This window comes from Mustela lutreola, chromosome 15 (assembly GCF_030435805.1).
Source record: "Mustela lutreola isolate mMusLut2 chromosome 15, mMusLut2.pri, whole genome shotgun sequence".
Lineage (NCBI taxonomy): Eukaryota > Metazoa > Chordata > Mammalia > Carnivora > Mustelidae > Mustela > Mustela lutreola.
Window position 1 is genome coordinate 30,418,606 of NC_081304.1, and position 13,332 is coordinate 30,431,937.

Sequence of the window (13,332 nt, forward strand, 5' to 3'; positions counted from 1 at the left end):
AATACAGAAACAAGCCCAGAACATCCCTCAGTGTCTCCTTCGACACTGAGTGGGGAGCATGTCACAGTAAACCATAGTCTTGCCTTTGGTTTATACCTATAATCCACTTCCCATCCAAGAGTTAGTTTTCTTCTGAATTCAGCCCAAGTGGTTCAGCCATTAAACCATTAAAAATATTTCTAAAATAATTCTTGTAATATAGTCAGATAACAAGAGAAATACCCATCATCATTACCAGACAACTACTTAAATTAGTCAAGGATGTTAGGAAATGGTACTGTGTCAATGAAACATTGAGCTGTTCCACTTTTTTTTTTTTTAAACAATTGAATTATTCACTTCTCCCTCTTTTTTGGTAGGAAATCACATGCCAGTAAATTGTGTCATCTTAGTGAATATGGCATTTCTCTAGGATAATTTATATCAGTTTTCACTTTGGAACACCATTGTAGATATATGACCCTTCCCTTCTTGAAAGATAAAACTGGTTCCAAATAACTAATCATTTGCAGTGCTCAGATTGTCACTATTTCGTCACTGACAACCATCTCCACAGAGTGGACTGTTTATCATTCCAACTGTACTCTCAAGTATATTAGATGGTATTCTTTTTAACAAAAAGAAGCTTCAATGCATCTTTTTTTTTTTTTTTAAAGATTTTATTTATTTATTTGACAGAGAGAAATCACAAGTAGATGGAGAGGCAGGCAGAGAGAGAGAGGGAAGCAGGCTCCCTGCCGAGCAGAGAGCCCGATGCGGGACTCGATCCCAGGACCCTGAGATCATGACCTGAGCCGAAGGCAGTGGCTTAACCCACTGAGCCACCCAGGCGCCCAGCTTCAATGCATCTTATTCTTATTCTACAATAAGAAATTACCTACTTTATAGTTATTTCTGCAGTTTGTTTTTAGATATGGCATTCGACATCAAATACATTGAGTTATTTTTCATATGATTATTTGAGGTTAAAAAGTGATATGTGTTCTACAGGCAGAGAAGCTACTTTTTCATCAAGAGTTATGATTTCATTTGTATTTATTATTTTTGCATGCATTTTTAAAAAGATATTTATTTATTTATTTAACAGAGAGAGATCACAAGCAGGCAGAGAGGCAGGCAGAGAGAGAGGAGGAAGCAGGCTCCCTGCTGAGCAGAGAGCCCGATGCGGGGCTCGATCCCAGGACTCTGAGATCATGACCTGAGCCAAAGGCAGCGGCTTAACCCACTGAGCCACCCAGGTGCCCCATCATGCATTTGACTGCTTGCTGATTTTTTAAACCATATTCCATGAGTTTATTACTTCAGTGTTACTCTCTTTTCTAACATGTTAAAAACTGTCATAATGAACACTATTTGCAGTTTGCAGATGAATAGTGATGTGGAGAACTGCTATGTAGAGTTACTGACCAGTGGAGTGTTTTATTTATTTATTTTTAAAAAGATATTTATTTGTTTATTTGATAAAGAGAGGAAGAGAGAGCACAAGCAGGGAGAGCAGGGGAGGGAGAGAGAGAAGCAGGCTCTCTACTGAGCAGGGGGACTGATGTGGGGCTCCATCCTAGGACCGTGGGATCATGACCTGAGCTGAAGGCAGATGCTCGATGACTGAGCCACTGAGACACCTTTAGTGTCTTTTTAAAAATGAAAATTACTAAGTTATCTAGTCATTATTTTTTGTACATCTCTAAATCCTAAAAATATAGTTTATTATTTTTTTCCATACTGCATTGGAATCATTGGTCTGCAGTGATCTACCTCATTCTTTTTGGCAGAGGAAATCCCTGACATATATTTTGAAGTGATTTGCTTTACATTAATACCTGACTTCCCAGCATAATTACAATGAAATCCAAACTAAAGTGGCCAACAGCCAGCTTTTCGCAGCCCATTGTTGACTGACCTGTGCTTCATCCCCTGCTCTCCTGACACAGGAACCCTCTCTCTGTCTCTTGAGCATATATGTACAGTAGCCCCCTCCTTACCCACAGTTTTGCTTTCCACAATTTCAGTGAACCCATGGTCAACCACAGTCCAGTAGTAGTTGATCTGAATAGTTAGAGGGTCAGTAACCTAATGCTGCATTACTGAGCCTACACCATTTACCTCATTTTGTCTCATCACAGTTTATCATCTCATATCATCACAAGAAGAGTTAATACAGCACAATTAGATATTTTAAAAGAGAGAACACTTTCATGTAACTTTTACTTTAGTATATTTTATTACTGTGAATATCTTTTATTACTGTGAATCTATTTTATTACTGTGAATCTCTTACTGTATCTCATTTATAAATTAAACCTTATCCTAGTTATGTATGTATAGGGGGGGGAAACAGTATATTTGGGGTTCAGTACTATCTGTGGTTTCAGGCACACTGGGGGGCTTGGAATTTATCTCCTGTAGGTAAGGGCAGACTGCTGTGATATACTTCCTGCTTCAAGGCCTGAGCCCCGGTTGTCACCTCTCTGTGGCCTCTCTTCTCTCATATTATTACAAGTTTGACTCTTCTCACTGTTCAGTTCTCTTCAAACATCAGTTTCTCTGACAGGCATTTCCTGAGCTTCCTAGCTGAAGTACCTACACATATATTCCTGTTTCCATTGCTTTGTTTTTATTTTCTTATTTTCTCTTCTTATTTCCTGTTTAGAAGTTATCACTTTCTGAGATGCTAGTTATCTCTTTAAGGGTTTGTGTAAAATGAAAGCTCCAGGAGAGTTAAGACATTTTGTGTTATTTTTCACAGTTTTCAGAGTCTGGCACACATTAAATGCTAATAGATATATGTTAAATGTTAAGTAAAGATCAAAATATAAAAAAGAATGGGGGAAGGCATAGGAAAATTAAAATCTTTGTTATAGATTTTATAATCTATGATAGGGTGCCTGGCTGGCTCAGATAGTAGAACATGCAGCTCTTAATCTCAGGGTTATGAATTTGAGCCCCACGTTGGTGTAGAGATTACTTAAAAATTAAAAGAAAAAAAACTTTTAAAAAAAGATCTTGTCATAGAGAAAGCTTTTCTAAGGATATGACCAAGTGGAGAAATATGATCAACAGTTTAGTTTATACATAAAATTATAGAACTTCTATCTAATAAAAGTCTCCATAAAAACAGAAGCATGATCAACAGTTAGTTTATACATAAAATTATAGAACTTCTATCTAATAAAAGTCTCCATAAAAACAGAAGCATGATCAACAGTTAGTTTATACATAAAATTATAGAACTTCTATCTAGTAAAAGTCTCCATTAAAACAGTTGAAAGAAGAAAATATTGTAGCATATATATAATTAATGTTGGTAAATACTCAGTTCAGAAATAATGCAATATCAAAGACAAAAAGGAAAAAAAGCACAATAGGGAAGAGGGCAAAGTTATAAATAGGCAGTTCACACATGTAAATAGTAGAAGGTAAAAAGACATTTCCAAATTTATTAACAATTTAAAAATGCATATTTACACAATGAAATACAATTTCATTTAAACCAACACAATTGTTTTAAAAAAGTTTAAAAAATTAGGAACACGCTAAGCTCTTATCCATGTGGGGAAAGTAAGTTTTCTGTTATATAACTGGTGGAAATCTGAATTGTAATGACATTTTTGGAAGCTAGTATGTAACCAAATTTAAATGTACAGACCCAGCAATCCCCATTTCTAAGAATGAATCCTATCAATATGCTAAACTCCATATACAAACATGTTCATACAATTATTGCAGCATTGTTTTTTGTTTTTTGTTTTTTTTAAATTTGCTTGTTTTTAGAGAGAGAGAGAGCAGGGAGAGGGGCAGTAGGAGACTCTGGCAGTAGAGGGGCAGTAGAATCTCCAGCAGACTTCCCACTGAGCATGGAGCCCAGTGAGGGCTTGATCTCACCCTGAGATCATGACTTGAGCCACAATCAAGAGTTGGATACTTAACCAACTGGGTGAGCCACCCAAACACTCCTGCAGCATTGTTTATATAATAGTATGGTAACAATCTAAATGTTCAAAAACAGTAAATAGGATAAATAATGTATAGTACAGCCATGACAGAATTCTGTGGCCATTAACTATATGGAAGTAAATCTGTATACTATGTACATTTGAAGGTGCAGTGTGTCTGAGTGTGGGGCAGCCGGGTGGCTCAGTCAGTTAGACTCTTGATTTTGACTCAGGTTGTTGATCGCAGGGTTGTGCCTAAGATTCTCTCTCTTTCCCTCTCCTTCTGCCATCCCCTCCCCCACAGCCCCTGCCATAGGAGTACATGCTCTTTCTCTCTCTCTCTCAAAACACAAACAAAAACAAAAAACCCCCACGATGCATCTGTATGTACAATGATGCCTGTGATATAGTAAGAGAAAAAAGGAGTTTGAAGATCATTATGTGTACATGGATCCCTTCTTAGGAAGGACATTCTAATCTGCAAATAGAAGACTCCTGACTACATCTAAAATAGCAAAGGCATCTTATGATCTTATATGACAAGAGGTCTTGTGGAATTGTTACAGGATGAGTTTAATAACCAATGATGTCAGAATATTGGGTTAATGACACCAATTCTCTTCGCCTTCTTTTATGATCACAGTAGGATTGTAGCTGCTCCAAAGTAACAGGTCTCCACATCAGTTTTCTAAGCTGAAGAGAGTAGGAGAATAGCTTTCTTCTCATGAATCTGTACCTTTGCCTAGCAAGATAATCTGTCATAGAAACCTCCTATAAAATCTGCTCTTACTTCATATAGTCCAGACCTGTGGCACATGGCCACACCTCACTGCACAGACCTAGCAACAGCAATCAGACAATAAAGAGAAATAAAAGGTATCCAAATTGCAATGAAGAAGTCAAACTCTCTCTCTTCGCAGATGACATGATTCTTTATATGGAAAACCCAAAAGACTCCACCCTCAAACTACTAGAACTCATACAGCAATTCAACATGTGGCAGGATACAAAGTCAATGAACAGAAATCAGTGGTTTTCTTATACACTAACAATGAAAATACAGAAAGGGAAATTAGAGAATCTATTCCATTTACTATAGCACCAAGAACCAGAAGATACCTGGGAATAAACCTAACAAAAGAGGTAAATGATCTATACTTGAGGAACTACAGAACACTCATGGAAGAAATTGAAGAAGACACGGAAAGATGGAAGACCATTCCATGCTCTTGGATTGGAAGAATAAACATTGTTAAAATGTCTATACTGCCTAGAGTAGTCTATACTTTTAATGCCATTCCGATCAAAATTCCAGTGGTATTTTTCAAAGAGCTGGAGCAAATAATCCAAAAATTTGTATGGAATCAGAAGAGACCCTGAATCGCTAAGGAAATGTTGAAAAACAAAAATAAAACTGGGGGCATCACATTACCTGATTTCAAGCTTTACTACAAAGCTGTGATCACCAAGACAGCATGGTACTGGCAAAACAGACACATAGACCAGTGGAACAGATTAGAGAGTCCAGATATGGACCCTCAACTCTGTGGTCAAATAATCTTTGATAAAGCTGGCAGCATCACATTACCTGATTTCAAGCTTCACTACAAAGCTGTGATCACCAAGACAGCATGGTACTGGCATAAAAATAGACACATAGACCAGTGGAACGGATTAGAGAGTCCAGATATGGACTCTCAACTCTGTGGTCAAATAATCTTCAACAAAGCAGGAAAAAATATATAGTGGAAAAAAGACAGTCTCTTCAATAAATGGTGCTGGGAAAATTGGACAGCTATATGTAGAAGAATGAAACTCGACCATTCTCTTACACCATACACAAAGATAAACTCAAAATGGATAAAAGACCTCAACGTGAGACAGGAATCCATCAGAATCCTAGAAGAGAACATAGGCAGTAACCTCTTTGATATCAGCCACAGCAACTTCTTTCAAGATACATCTCCAAAGGGGCGCCTGGGTGGCTCAGTGGGTTAAGCCGCTGCCTTCGGCTCAGGTCATGATCTCAGGGTCCTGGGATCGAGTCCCGCATCGGGCTCTCTGCTCGGCGGGGAGCCTGCTTCTCTCTCTCTCTGCCTGCCTCTCCATCTACTTGTGATTTCTCTCTGTCAAATAAATAAATAAAATCAAAAAAAAAAAAAAAAAAAAAAAAAAGATACATCTCCAAAGAAACAAAAGCAAAAATGAACTTCTGGGACTTCATCAAGATCGAAAGCTTCTGCACAGCAAAGGAAACAGTCAACAAAACAAAGAGGCAACCCACGGAATGGGAGAAGATATTTGTAGAGAATGGATTCTGTAGCTCACTTAGTAGTATTATGATCTAACCCTGGGGATTGGAAGAAGAGCCTGCTGCCCTGCCATCAAGGATCTCATACCTCCAAAGCACAGGCCAAAAAATTTTAAAAAAGATTGAGAATTTGGACCTTATTAAAATAAGGTCTACTTTTCAAAAGACATCATTAAGAGTATGAAAAAAGAGTGGGAGAAAATATTTATTATATAGATATCTGATAAAGGATTCAGAAGATATAGTCTTTCCACTTAAAAAGAAAAAAGGCAAATCAATTAAAACGGACAAAAGACTTTTAAGACAGCTCAGAAGTGAAACTGTCCAAATGGCCAGTAAGCTTATGTGAGAAGTTTTCAACATCATTATCCATGAAGAAAATTCAAATGCAAGTACAATCACAGTAAAATCCACTGTATATCCACCAGTAAAATCCACTGTATATCCACCAGAATTGACAATAGCAAGTGCTGGTTGAAGGTACAGACAAACAGAACTCTCATACATTGCTGACAGAAATGTAAATTGGCTTTGTTATTTTAGAGTATTCCTATGTGGTAGCTACTAGGTAAACTTACAAATACTCTATGACCCGTAATTTCACTCTGAGGTATACAGCCACAGAGATGAGAGCATATACCCTTCAAAATATGTCAACGGATGTTCTAAGTGGTTTTATTCATGGTATCACAAAACTGGGAGCACTCCAGGTGCTCATCAAGAGAATGAGTAAGTTGTGGTATATATATTCAACAAAAAACCAGAGACGAAAGAGAGTGAACTCCTGAATCAGGCAACAAACCATGCATCAATCTCACAGAAATTCTAGCAGAAGCCAGACACAAAAAATTATATGCAGTATTATTTAATTTATATTAAATTGAAGAAGAGGTGAAATTATGGTTATAGAGGTGAAGAATAGTGGTCTCCTTTAGGGGGACGGGGCATGATGAGGCCTACTGGGATGATGGACATAATTTATACCTTGAGCTGAGTGGTGGTAAAACAACATGCAATTATAAACATTTACTGTACTTAAGATTTGTAAACTTTACAGTATGAGAGTTATACTTTAACAAAAAAGAATAAAACAAGTTAAAAAACTTCATATCAGCAAAAAGAGATCTCTTCCCTCTGTCTTAAAAATTCGGTTTCTTATGCTGAGTGAAATAAGTCAAGCAGAGAGAGTCATTATCATATGGTTTCACTTATTTGTGGAGCATAACAAATAACATGGAGGACATAGGGAGATGGAGAGGAGAAGGGAGTTGAGGGAAATTGGAAGGGGAGGTGAACCATGAGAGATTATGGACTCTGAAAAACAACCTGAGGGTCTTGAAGGGGCGGGGGGTGGGAGGTTGGGGGAACAAGGTGATGGGTATTAGGGAGGGCATGTATTGCATGGAGCACTGGGTGTGGTGCAAAAACAATGAATACTGTTACGCTGAAAAGAAATTTAAAAAAAAATTTGGGTTCTCTTAACTGGAAAGTAGAAGTTTGATGATCACGGCTGTTGGGTTCAAAGGACATTGTCTGCCACAATTCCATTTGTATACATACCTAATCTCTCTCTCTCTCTCTCACACACACACACACACTATGTATATGTATTTATATAAGCATAGGCATTTTGAAAGAACGTGCCTCCAACTGATAATAGCAATTATATTTGATGATGAAATTGGATACATTTTTTGTTTATACATTTCTGATTACTAAAATAAAAGGAAAATCATAACATTAGAGCAGAAATTGAGGGTCTCTAGCCAAATGGTGTTAGGTGTTAGGGAAGTAGTATCCTTTATGGTGAATCAATGCAGAGAAGCAAATGAGAGACACCTCTCCCCAAAACTTTTTGGGGAGGTGGTAGGAAAAATTACCAAGGGTTGCAAAGCCTTCTCTAAGCTCATTTCATCAAGGTGGAAAAATCTACTAGGAGAATTAATATACCTGTGAATAATTGAGGGCTGCCTACAGTATAGTCTCCCAGAATGGCATTTTTTTTTCTCTTATGAGTGATGAAAAGAGTAGGCAAGCAACCTCAGAGGTCATCTCATTTAATGCCCTAGCCAGTGTGCCAATCTTTTCCGTAATTTTTACTTTTAAAGTGTCTCAACAGTTGTGTAAGAAATGGAAAATATGGCTTTACGACCAAGTAGGGGATGTGTGCTGTATGGTCAACTGGCTGGAAAACAGGCTGTCAAATCGCCTTGGTGGTTTACTTTGCCACCTAGAGTACTGTTGCTGCTGCTGCTGCTGCTGCTGCTGTGTGTGTCTGTGTGTTTGTCTCTCTATCTATGGAAGAGACTCAAAGAGTCTGAAAGAGACAGAATCTGGTGAACTTAGGAAAGCTGGTTTTTAGAACCCATTTTGCAGCACTTGCTTGGGTTAAATAGTGATATGTCTAAAATAATCTAGAGCTTAACCTCAGGGCCATCATTCTAGTTTTCTCTGAGCATCAAGAAAAAATAATCTTAACTTCCCAGAAAATGAGAATGTTTTAACATGGATTTCTGTATGACCAGTCTGGGTCCCTGAAGGCAGCAGAACTTTTGCTAGTGGTATTATGTTTTCTAATATTACCCAGTGAGTTTTATGTAACATTATTTATCATTACCCCTTGATCTTTTTCTCACCAACTATCTCCTCTGCCTGTTTAATACAGGAGTTTCATGTATCTTTTCTTCCCTGGTTTTTGAATTCCCAAAGCCCTGATACTGGGGGAAAGGAATATAAAAGAAGATGTTAAAGAATATTTGAGGACTGGGGGCGTCTGGGTGGCTCAGTCATTAAGCCTCTGCCTTTGGCTCTGGTCATGATCCCAGGGTCCTGGGATTAAGCCCTGTATCAGGCTCTCTACTCAGCAGGAAGCCTGCTTCTCCCTCTCCCACCCCCACACCCTGCTTGTGTTCCCTCTCTCACTGTCTCTCTCTTTCTCTCTCTCTCTGTCAAATAAATAAATAAGTAAATCTTAAAAAAAAATGTCTGAGGACTAGAGCTACACTTCTTTATTCTTTACACTCAGTAGAGCCCTCAGGATGGGGGAGGAGGAGAATAAGGGAGGATGTATCAAGCCATAGACCCTGGCCATCCTTGGAATAAGAGGAGCTCTGTGCTGGGCTTCTTGGGTTAAATGCAGTATGAGGAAAAAGGGGAGAGGTCTTGTGTCTCACTTCCGGAGCACATTTTTGGAGGGCAGCAAGCCCTCAAAGAAGGTCTCTAGGCTGATGGGACTTCAGACAGACTCCTTGAGTTTTTCAATGTGTAGTGTGATTTAGATGCCACAGAAAAATCCCCCTGAGAGGGACCCAGCAGCAGTAGAGAGAGAACCAGAACAGTGGTTCCAAATGAGGACATATGTTCCGAATGTGCAGATAGTAGCAGGAGGGCCCTGGGCATCTCTAAGGAGACCAGTATGGGCAGCAGCCATCACCTCAGAAATGCCTTTGTCCTGTGGTAACCTCCCAGCAACTTAGACCACCTCTGTAAAAGGCAGATGGGGGACTGAATTCCTGAAATGAGACTGGTTTTCTGCTACTTCCTTATAATGTGGGCTCAAAATAGAAATTGGATTACCCTCCAAAATTAATTTGCATATCATCTCTTGTCCTGATGCCATGACCCTGCAGAAAGCATGACTTATCTCCTTCTATTGTTACACAATGGGTTCAAGTTGGACCACATTTCTCTGAAGCAGAGATTTTTTTTCCCATAAATTCTATGTTAAGGAGATTTATTTTTTAAGAAAGTCTTTATTATTTCTTAGAACCTCCCATTTAACAGTCCACAAAAGTCCATGTGGGTGACTGGTTTAGCAGGAACAGAAAGAGAACTGTGCCTGAGCACCATGCAGAAATCCTCTGGGCCAGTCTCCTGTAGTATTTTCCTAGAAAAGGGAAACAAATATGGGGAAAGAAAATGCAAGGATAAATAGTCATTTCCACACACAGCTCTTCTAATCTTCAGGAAAATTTGCTTTATTAAAGTGTTGGAGAATCCGGGGAGCATGTATGTGCTGTGACAATAGGTATCTTGGTGACTTTAGAATCAACAGAGAATTTTATTGAGTCCTGCGGAGTCCCTGGAAGACATCCAGCTAACTGGGTCACCACATCAGAGTTGGACAGAAAGCCCAGAGACATCACCCAGGCAACAATGTTCTTCCTTTTCTAGTGCTCCTACTGTGTGCTGAAGTTGAGGCACAAAAGAGAGGGTGCCTAAGAGTTAAGAATTGAATGGCACTTCTTATCTGGAACCCAACCCTTATCTCTTCCTTCCTTACTTCCTCCTCCTTTTTCTTTTAATTGTTCTCATTTTAAATACCCAGTGGCTCAGACTGGGAAGCCTTTCAGTGTTCATGATGGAAAATGTATCCTCTTCCTTCTGTCTGTCTTTCTGGCCATTCTTTGCCTCTTTTCCATAGTCACTGCAGCCTCCAGAAGCATGCCTTCTATTGGTTCAGCTGCATTTTCTCTTTTGTACTAAAGGATGTCTTCTTACAACTTATTACTTGGCCCTTATTGTGCTGGGTACCCAGTGGACTTCCCCTCTTAACTTACTCTACTCTTGGTTTTTATTTAATTATGTTTCCACTGCATAAAATTGTATTCTAAAAATACACCCAGGTTGTGTTTCAATCAAGTATGGTAAGATATGCAGATGTGGAAATGGTTGTCATGAAGGAAGATCCTTAGAAACAGGAGACAGGATGCTATGCAGGGCCACATGGGGAGGCACCCAGATTGGGCAGGAGACAGGGGACAAGGAAAGGATATGGCCCAGATCCTTTATTGAAACTCTGGGTGGGTCGGGGGGACCTGAGTGGCACAGTCAGTTACGTGTTCAACTCTTGATTTCAGCTCAGGTCATGATCTCAGGGTTCTGGGATCAAGCCTGGTGTCAGGCTTCACACTCAGCAGGGAGTCTGCTTGAGATTCCGTCCCCCTCTGCTTCAACCCCCGGCTCGTGCGTGTGCACACACACACACACACACACACACACTCCCTCTCTCTCTCTCAAATAAATAAATCTTAAAAAAAAATTCTGTGGTAAGGAATGGAAAAGGCAGGATAGATACGCTGAGTCAGTTTGGGACTAGATAATTTAAATATTTTGGGCATGCTCTGGGTTGCAGGGCTCATCCCTAATTGTCCAGTACCTGGCCCTTTGATAATTTAGGAAGGAGGCGTATTGGCTGGGTATGAGAGCTGGGGTTGTGGGATCTGGATTGGTTGGTTTGCCCATCGAAGGCATGCTTATAGGGGAGTCATTTGCTGTCTCTAGAAACTAGCTAGCCCTGAGAGAAGTAGTATCTCCAGGATCATGACTTTAAATGCCAGAACATCAAGAATACAGTAAATAAGAAAATACAATCAATACAAGTTAGGTTGGTAACAGCCATTGTTTCATGTTATACCATTATCATTGGTCTCTGCATTGCTGCTTTTATGTTATGTTTTTATCTCAAAAATAAAGAACAGCTATGAATTAACCACAGAACCTAAAATCTAGGATATTATCAATGACTTACACTGACCTAGGAGCTTCTACCCTAATCTTATAAGAGTCTAACAATTCCTTCTGCAGTTTATTAATGGATCTCAATACTTCATATGGAGAAGAATATCCTATTTTGGATGACTGCCAATGGTCACGTACCTGTCCTGTCCTCTCATCTGTCTCATCAGCTTGAATTTCAAGCTCTTTGAATGTTTTCCAACCTGTAACTTAAACACTGGCAAGCAGAAGAGCATTTCACTTGGCTTTGGTTGAAAAATTCATGAATGCATGGAGATAAATGCTGATTGAAAAAACCATATATATTAATTTGTGTCTACGTAAGCCAACACCTCTGATAATGACAAAATATTATTCACATCTCTTGAACAAAACCCTAAAACCAAGAATTTGGGAAGAAAAAGGCCTTTCCAGAGAGCTTTCCAAGTCTGGCTTGAGGCTATGGTAACACCCACAAGAGTCTTCTTACGGTCTAGATTTTCAGCAGCTCCACTATTCATTTTGAATGAGGGCAGCCAGACATTGTCAAACAGCAGCCAACAGACATGAAAGGACAGGGCTTCTCATAGCTTTTGAGAGTTTTGATAATGAAATTTTTTGTGCAGGGAATTTGAGGGATGTTATGTTTAGAGAAACTGGTGGGACTGTTGTTGAAAAATCAGCGGAAATCAGATTCCTACAAGAAAGGACCTTGGAAAAGCCAGAGGTACACAGTCACAGGCAACAGGTATTCTGGGGAAGGGCTGTGTTGGGGTGATGCTTGGGGGACTTCAGACTGACTTTCCAGTTCCTCACTGTGATCCTGTAAGTGCTTAGGTATTTCTTTTCCCAGGTGTTTAGAAACATGACCAAGAAAGAACTGCTGTGTACGTTGAAGGCTGGATCATTTCTGCCTCAGTCAGGCTTTTTGCTTTCTGCTCTTTCTGTAGTTCTGGGAAAAATATCCACATGTGTTCCTGAGCTATTGTTACAAACAGAGCAGTGTGTAAGACCAGGGTTTTAGGTCTTCATGGAAACATCCCCTTTTTTTTTCTGCTTCATATCCTGTGGGAACTTTGGAATTTGGCTTTGTTATGTCCTAGCCCAATACCTCATAATCAAAAGGTTTTTAGAAATTTCCTCAGGTCTCAAGTACAAACCAAACAGTGGGTCTGGTTGTATTTTGTGCAGATAAAGTATAAATCATTTTCTGTCAGATTTTAGACTTCCTGAATGAACTGTCCTGGGAAAAGAGTAGTTGAGTATTCAAGGCTTCCACAATTTAGGGACATATTTAGGAGACCCCATTTGAAAATATTTACCCATCCAAATGAAATGAAAAGGTTCTTGTCCTACAAATGGCCTCTGAAATAACTTTGGGAGTCCAGCCCCTGCCACTGAACAGTGGCTATTACCCTTGGACACTGGTAAGAGGCGCTTATGATTCTGAAATAATTTTCCTTTGAATTTGTGTCTCTTCAACTTCAGTTCACACATCAGCCTTCTTGTCTCCTCTCCCATGTTAAATTGGTCCATAAAACTCCACACGCCATAAAATGGAATCTCAGTGGTGGTATGGCAAAGCATCCCCCA